This window comes from Takifugu flavidus, unplaced genomic scaffold (assembly GCF_003711565.1).
Source record: "Takifugu flavidus isolate HTHZ2018 unplaced genomic scaffold, ASM371156v2 ctg296, whole genome shotgun sequence".
In the NCBI taxonomy this organism is placed as follows: Eukaryota; Metazoa; Chordata; class Actinopteri; order Tetraodontiformes; family Tetraodontidae; genus Takifugu; species Takifugu flavidus.
Genome location: NW_026621936.1, coordinates 10,001 through 16,866, shown reverse-complemented (window position 1 = coordinate 16,866; position 6,866 = coordinate 10,001). Strand labels below are relative to the sequence as shown.

The following is a 6,866-nucleotide window of genomic DNA, read 5'->3' as shown; positions in this document are numbered from 1 at the left end:
TATTGCTCAGTGCTTTTTAATAGAAGAAATCAGAATTATGAGCATCAATTATGCATGTGTGTTCAAAGAAAAACACTGGAACAATCAAACATGGGAACAGAACCTGGATTTGCTGTCCTGGCGGATGAGCTGGTTGGTTGTCAGCCTTGATCTTTGAACTCTTCTCCGCACTCCTGAAGAGGAACAAGTCTCAGGTGTTACCAAGTGCTCCACAAGTGAAATAAAGTGTGAGCGAGGGTGGGGGCCATAAACTTACCGATTTAACATTGGCTGACAATTCTGAGCCTTGGAGGGCCGGGGCTCCAACACTGGCCCTGGGGTGTCCACACCGCTGCCCATCTGTGGGAACCCAGCCTGGGGTGTGCTCTGGGACCACACCATTCCCTTCGTCTCGTCCCCACTGTTGCCCCCTTCAGCCATCACCCGCTGCTCAGGACAGACGGAGTGAATTTTGGATGGAGTGGAAGCATCTCCACCAGCACCAGGGGGCAAAGTTTGAGTGGAAACATCCTGACGCTCAGGTCTCAGGGGGGCCAGGTCTTCAGGTGTGTTATAAAAACAAATCGGGACAGCGGGACCATCGCCCTCTTCTCGGCTCGGGATTTTCCATATGCGGGAATTTGCTGGAAGCCAAGGACATTGTCCGCATTGTCCTGCCAGTCAAACTGGGATTTGTTTGATCGACGGCGCGTTTCTGGACCGTATAATTGTCCTGGATTATTGAAATTGAGAGACAAGGTTGTGACATCGGTGTGATGGGAGGATATTGTGGTCAGACGCACATCGCCCTCATCTCGGCTTGGGATTTTCCTTACGTGTGAATTCGCTGGAAGCCACGAACGTTTGAGCTCCGCATTGTACTGCCAGTCAAACTCGGTGGATCCACGGCAAGTTTGTTGACCGATATCCGGTGAGGATATCGTGGTCAGACGCACATCGAACTCACTCGGCACAGACAGTTCAGGAGGAGGTGTTGGGAAAAAAACAGTGTCTGGTCCAGGAGGAGGTGTTGGGAAAAAAACAGGGTCTGGTCCCGGAGGAGGTGTTGGGAAAAAAACAGGGTCTGGTCCCGGAGGAGGTGTTGGGAAAAAAACAGAGTCTGGTCCAGGAGAAGGTGTTAATAACCTGGTTTGCAGCACAGTGGAAGGACCAGGCTCATCTGTGTCACAGTGGCTCTTCTCCTGCTCAAGGTCATCAGCATCAATGGGACGGATGCTGTAGAAGCTGTTTGACCCATCTAGAGTGTTTTCCTCTCCGCCTGTGCTCAGTCTGTCCAACGCCACACAGGGGTCTGATTCAAGGGTGGGACCGACACCACGTGTTGGGTTCCTAAGAACCTCAGGTTCCTCCTTACATCTGCTGTCTCCTTTAAGCTCTGCATCCAAGCATGCATGCTGGGTTCCTGCGGTGGTGTGCTGCCTGTGATCCACCGTCTTCGTGCTCCATCCACCGTAGGGCAGGAAGTCTGACAGACTGCTGATGTCACTGTCGCTCCACTCGTCAGTCTTACTATAGCAGCTACTTACGCAGTGACGCAGTTACCTTTGGACCTTTAACAAGCGTGCACATCAGTATGAAGCTTGTCTCTCTTAGAGGGTGATGCTAGATGGAAGGGTCAAAGAATGAGGCGGCAGATCTGATTCTGGATGAAAAATCTGCAGTTTCTGCAGTGTGCTGTAAGCTTTTTGCACTCCTCCACTGGGTCAGCAGAGGCCGCTGGTGTTCCTGATAATTATCCAGCCAGATGTTATTCACTTCTTAAGTACTTCTAACATTGAGATTTAATGTTGCACTATTGGGCAGGAAGTCTGACAGACTGCTGTCACTGTCGCTGTCTCTCCACTCATCAGTCTTACTACAGCAGCACCCCATCTTCTGAAGCCTGAAGCAGAAACAACAAAAAAGCCACTGCCATGACCACAAACACTCAAACAGTCATGAACAGATCCGTTTACTGCTCCAGCCTCATGGAGAAAGAGGAAAGTCCCGCCTCGCCCCCTCCCCAGCCCAGACTAGCACAGGTGAGGGGCTCACGCCCTGCCAGTCATCAGGGCGTGAGCAAGGCCCAGTTAGGCTACAGTTTGAGAGGGGCCGGCACATGCTACACAAGCCCCGCCCCCACCCCACTGTGACTTGCATCAAACCAGCCTAACCCTCATGTGCACGAGCCCCGCGCACGAGTCTGCACTGATACGAAGAAGCGCCACCACATTAGCAGAATTGGATTTATACTGAGAACATTTAGACTTTGGTAGAGCTGCCAGCAGAGCTCAACTTGATCCCAACCATCAACTCCCAGTTACTGACCTTTGGACCTTTAACGAGCGTGCACGTCAGTATGTAGATTGTCTCTCTTAGAGGGTGATACTCGGTGGGAGGGTCAAAGAATGAGGCGGCAGATCTGATTCTGGAAAAAAATCTGCAGTTGGAGAGAGATGAGTTGTCTTGGTGTAGTGATGATTGAACTTCAGGACTGGAACATAACAATACGAGTGAAGTGTTATTGCGATGCCCGTAGCAGCTGCGGCAGTGGCTCCAGCCTCATCAACATCCAGGGTAGCTTGATGGACAACCTACAAGTAATACCAGACATAATCAATTGTCAGAAAGAAATCTGTGCTCATTGTTGATGCTGTTCCTGTTTTCCATCTCTACGTCTGAGACTGCCAGTTGTTGCCCCTCTGCAATACCACTCAAGTCTGCTCTGTCACCAAACATGTCTACCATCCCCATTTCAGTCAACACAGTCTTCAGTGAGTATGATGTTTTGATGGAGAATTTGGGATATAAACACTGTATTTCCTGGGGAACAGATATGGGACAGACACAACCATGAGGTGACGGACAGGAGCCAACCGCCACATCAATAACCAAGAGTTAGCCGTTGAGTCTCCCTTTTCCACACCATTTCAGCCATTTGGTAACATGAGCGGCAGAAATTGCATTCTCCAGTTTTGCCATGTCGTCCGGCAACAGCAGCAACATGGAGTGAGAGCTGTTAAATGGGAGGTGAAGGACCGATGTGTTAAACATCTGGTCACGATAGCTTTCAAATCTCTTCTCAATATTCATCATCTGAACTGGAATCTGAAAATTCAAAGTTTCATGTTTGTAAATGAGATTTGGTTGAAGGTTTTGCCGAAGACTGTGGACTTCAAACCTTGGTCTTTTCATCCACCATGAATAAGTCCTCCTTGGTCAGATCTGGAACAGAGTTTCCCATTTTCCTGTTTTACAAGTCATGGAATCACAGTTTGTGGTTGACAGTTAAAACTTTCAAATGAATAAGAAACACGCCTAAATCGCACCACATCCAGGTGTTTACCTTTAAAATAGATATAGCTGATTAGATACATGACTGTTGTCGGATCTAGACTTTCTACCAGTTTGTCAATCTTCCCACTGGTCTTCTCCTCCACATACTTGTTGATGGTGTTGGCGCTCTCGCTGCTTTTGGTGAAATCAACATTGAATCCATCTGCAAAGTAGGGCTTTTTCAAGGTGTCCAGGAACTCAGGCTGTGGTTTGAAGAGGTTGTCCATAAATACAGCCGTCCCTTCACTGGTGACTTCATTCGCCTTCTTCGTCTTTTCAAAGAGGCTCTGAAAGGCCTGGTCTACATCCGTCTGGCTCAGCCATGTGCTGTTGAAAACCAAACCTCTGAAAAGCTGTCGGTGGGTTTCTCCACGCGCTCCAACCGCCAAAGCGGCCAAGGCGACAGACCACTGACTGGGGAGAAGAAGATGTTCTTGCCTTGTGAGTCAGGGTTAGCAGCTAAGCTCCTGTACAGCCTGAAGGCAAACTCTCTGTTGGCTGCAGTGACCAGTGAAAGGCTCTCAGTGCTGTTGTCAGCTGAGGTGTCCTGCTCCTTCTGGTTTTGACCAATGTCGTTCCCCACATGGCCTCTGGCCACGCAGATGATTATGGACAAAATCCAGACACACCGGGTGGCGTTCATCTTAGTGAACAAAGACAGAAGCAGAAGGCAAAGAGCATCTTGGTTAGTGTTTGTTCTGCTGCTCTGCAACCACTTGTGCCTCAACACACACCAACCACAGCGGTGAGGGAACTGAGCATAACCCCCTCGTCATGACGACTGTCGTGCTGCTGTGCACTCACCTTCTCCTGCTTCGCTGTTTGGCCCCCAAAGCCCCGACGGTGCAACGGCAGCCGAGGCTTTTACAAACTATCCTCCCCTACAAGGTGCAGGACTTTGCTTTTTTTGTTCTTTATCTCTGATGTGCTGCTTCTGTGTAATCATTAGTTTATTAGTGCTCCAACAGCACCTACAACATGATGGAAGCTGGAAAAATCTTCCCAAAGGGTCTACATTTATATTCATCTTTAAATGGTGCATATTAAAGTGCTGCTATAGGTGTACATTCAAGCGGAGAAGATATGTTTCTGGACCCTGGGAGACAGAGAGTCCTCTTCCTCTGGGAAATTCCACTGCTCCCATGCGTCCTGACTGACCTGCATGGATCTCCTCCCCATCCTGCATTTGTGTCCAGCGTCTCCAGTCCAGTACCATTTACCATGAAGGTGAAGCCTGCGCTCACTCTTCAGAAGGAAGGAGACTGAGGAGGAAGGAAAGTTCCTCACAAAAGGGAAGGACAACCTGTTATGTAATCAGGGGCCTTCATCATTGCTGAGGCCGCTGCTGAACATCATTGATTGTCCAGGTAAAGCCAGGCTGCATTACACAAACGCCAGAGAGCAGCTGAACTTTGTCCTCCAAAATATATTTGCACAGCCGTTTTCCACTGTCGTGTTTGCTGCCTGAAGCTCAGAGTAGAGGTTGGATTTAACTACTTCCAAACAGTGGACTGGTCTCACTGGGACAGTCACAAACCAAGAATAAAAACCATTAATGTGTCGTCTGTCCTCATCCTTCCATCTGAGCTCCTCTACCGTGGCGTCCGTTCACAGCTGGAATGATGATGATCGTGAGGTCCACATCTGCATCCCCCGACCACAGATGAGGCAGCAAACCTACAGCTTGTCAGTCTTACTCATCAATAAAACAGCTCATCACTGAACTTTAGTTTGGCTGCATTTTTATCTCTTTTGATTTTCATATATGCAGACACCAAAGCCCAGACCTCCCAGTTCTGATCCGTTTCATGTTTGTGAGGCTCCTCAAAGTCTGTTTAAAGACATTTAAAAGTCTTTCTTTATCCAAATCATTTCTACAAGGAGTAGTTCCAATGGGAAAGAGAACGTAGACAAACACTTTGCTTTTGAAGCTTTAAATTCAAGATGCTTAATGTTTAAAATGGTAATTATTCACTCTTTTTGAATTTGATGCCTGACCCCCTTTTAAGGAAAAGAAGAAACCTGAAGGAGCTCCACAGCTGAGGGGCTCGTCTCCCTGGGACAGACAGATGTGCATTAGCATCAGCCATTTATGCAGTGTATGGAGATAAGTCCAGGGCCCAGGGGGGAGCCCAGGGGTCCCGGGCCCAGGGGCCCAGTGTGTGAAACCTCTGGGGCTGAACGAGCCCAGCGGTCTTGCTGGCCACCATTAGACTTTAAGGACAAATCAATACAATAGGTAAATTACACACCCACAAAATGAAGTTTTCTCTGTCCCTATTCAATAAAGAGACATTTCCAGTAACCCCATAATAAGAGGAAGGGCCTGATTTACTTTAGTTTCTTCATTATATAAATCATTGTGATGTTAATATATTTTCTATTATCTATCCGGATTAATGTGGATAATCCTTGAAGATATAAGTTTAATCATGGATGAACTTTTATATTTTACATCTGATAAGTTGCACACATCTCCAAGACAACATTCACCTTCCCATTAAAGTTTATCTTTATCACTGTGGATAAACACCTTTTTGAAAGTTCCCCATTTAACAGAAAAGAATAAACCGTGTGTTAATAGAAGGTGGCAGCAGATGTAGTATTTAAAATGTTTTAAAGTTATTTAAATATACATTCAATTCAGTTTCAGAGGCTTGGCGGAGCTCCGATAGCCATAAAGTTTGATCTGTTTTGAGTTGCTGTTCCCAGAACTGGATGCTGAAGTGATTTTGGCATCCATCCATCCTCTACCACTTATCCGGGGTAGGGTCGCGGGGGCAGCAGCCTAAGGAGAGAGGCCCAGAGTTCCCTCTCCCCAGCTACTTCTTCCAGCTCATCCAGGGGGATCCCCAGGCGTTCCCAGACCAGTCGAGAGACATAGTCACGACAACGTGTCCCACAGGCCAGAAAGGCCCGATACGACCTCCCAGGGAATACACCGGGAATCGAACCGAAGAGTGCAACATTAAATCTCAGTGCAACATTAGTTAAATATTGGCTCTAAAACGATGTACAATAGTGCAACATTAAATCTCAATGTTAGAAGTACTTAAGAAGTGAATTACATCTGGCTGGATAATTATCAGGAACACTGGCGGCCTCTGCTGACCCAGTGGAAGAGTGCAAAATGCTTACAGCACCTGGTATTCCCAGGCGGTCTCTCGCATCCAAGTACTAACCAGGCCCGACCCTGCTTAGCTTCCGAGATCGGACGAGATCAGGCGTTCTCAGGGTGGTATGGCCGTAAGCGAGAGCAGGGGCAAGAAAATGGCCTTTTGAAGTTAATACACCAAACTTATTTTCTTGAAACACTTATTCTGGTGGAGCTTGTCCATTTTGCTTTGTCACCGTCCAAACGTCAATGTTGGAGCAGCCTCCAATCCATTCCCCCCCAAAAAGAAAAGGCTATATAGCCTATGAGCGTCATATCATCAAATCTGCCTAGAACGGCTCTTGGATGAGAGGTGAAACGCCTTCAAAAAAATCAAACAAGATTCAACTCCGATAAATGAAATCAACTTAAAAGCAATCGGCCATGGCCGGGAATC

General features: G+C 47.6%; 1 non-coding gene and 1 pseudogene across 1 annotated transcript; both read right to left on the bottom strand.

Annotated features, from left to right (window-relative positions):
- LOC130520165 (alpha-1-antitrypsin-like protein CM55-MS) lies at positions 1-4,205 on the bottom strand (annotated as a pseudogene).
- Positions 4,206-6,446: 2,241 nt separating this feature from the next.
- LOC130520173 (5S ribosomal RNA) lies at positions 6,447-6,567 on the bottom strand. Its single transcript, XR_008948691.1, has one exon. It is a non-coding gene; the product is annotated as a 5S ribosomal RNA (ribosomal RNA).
- Between the last annotated feature and the right edge of the window lie 299 nt (positions 6,568-6,866).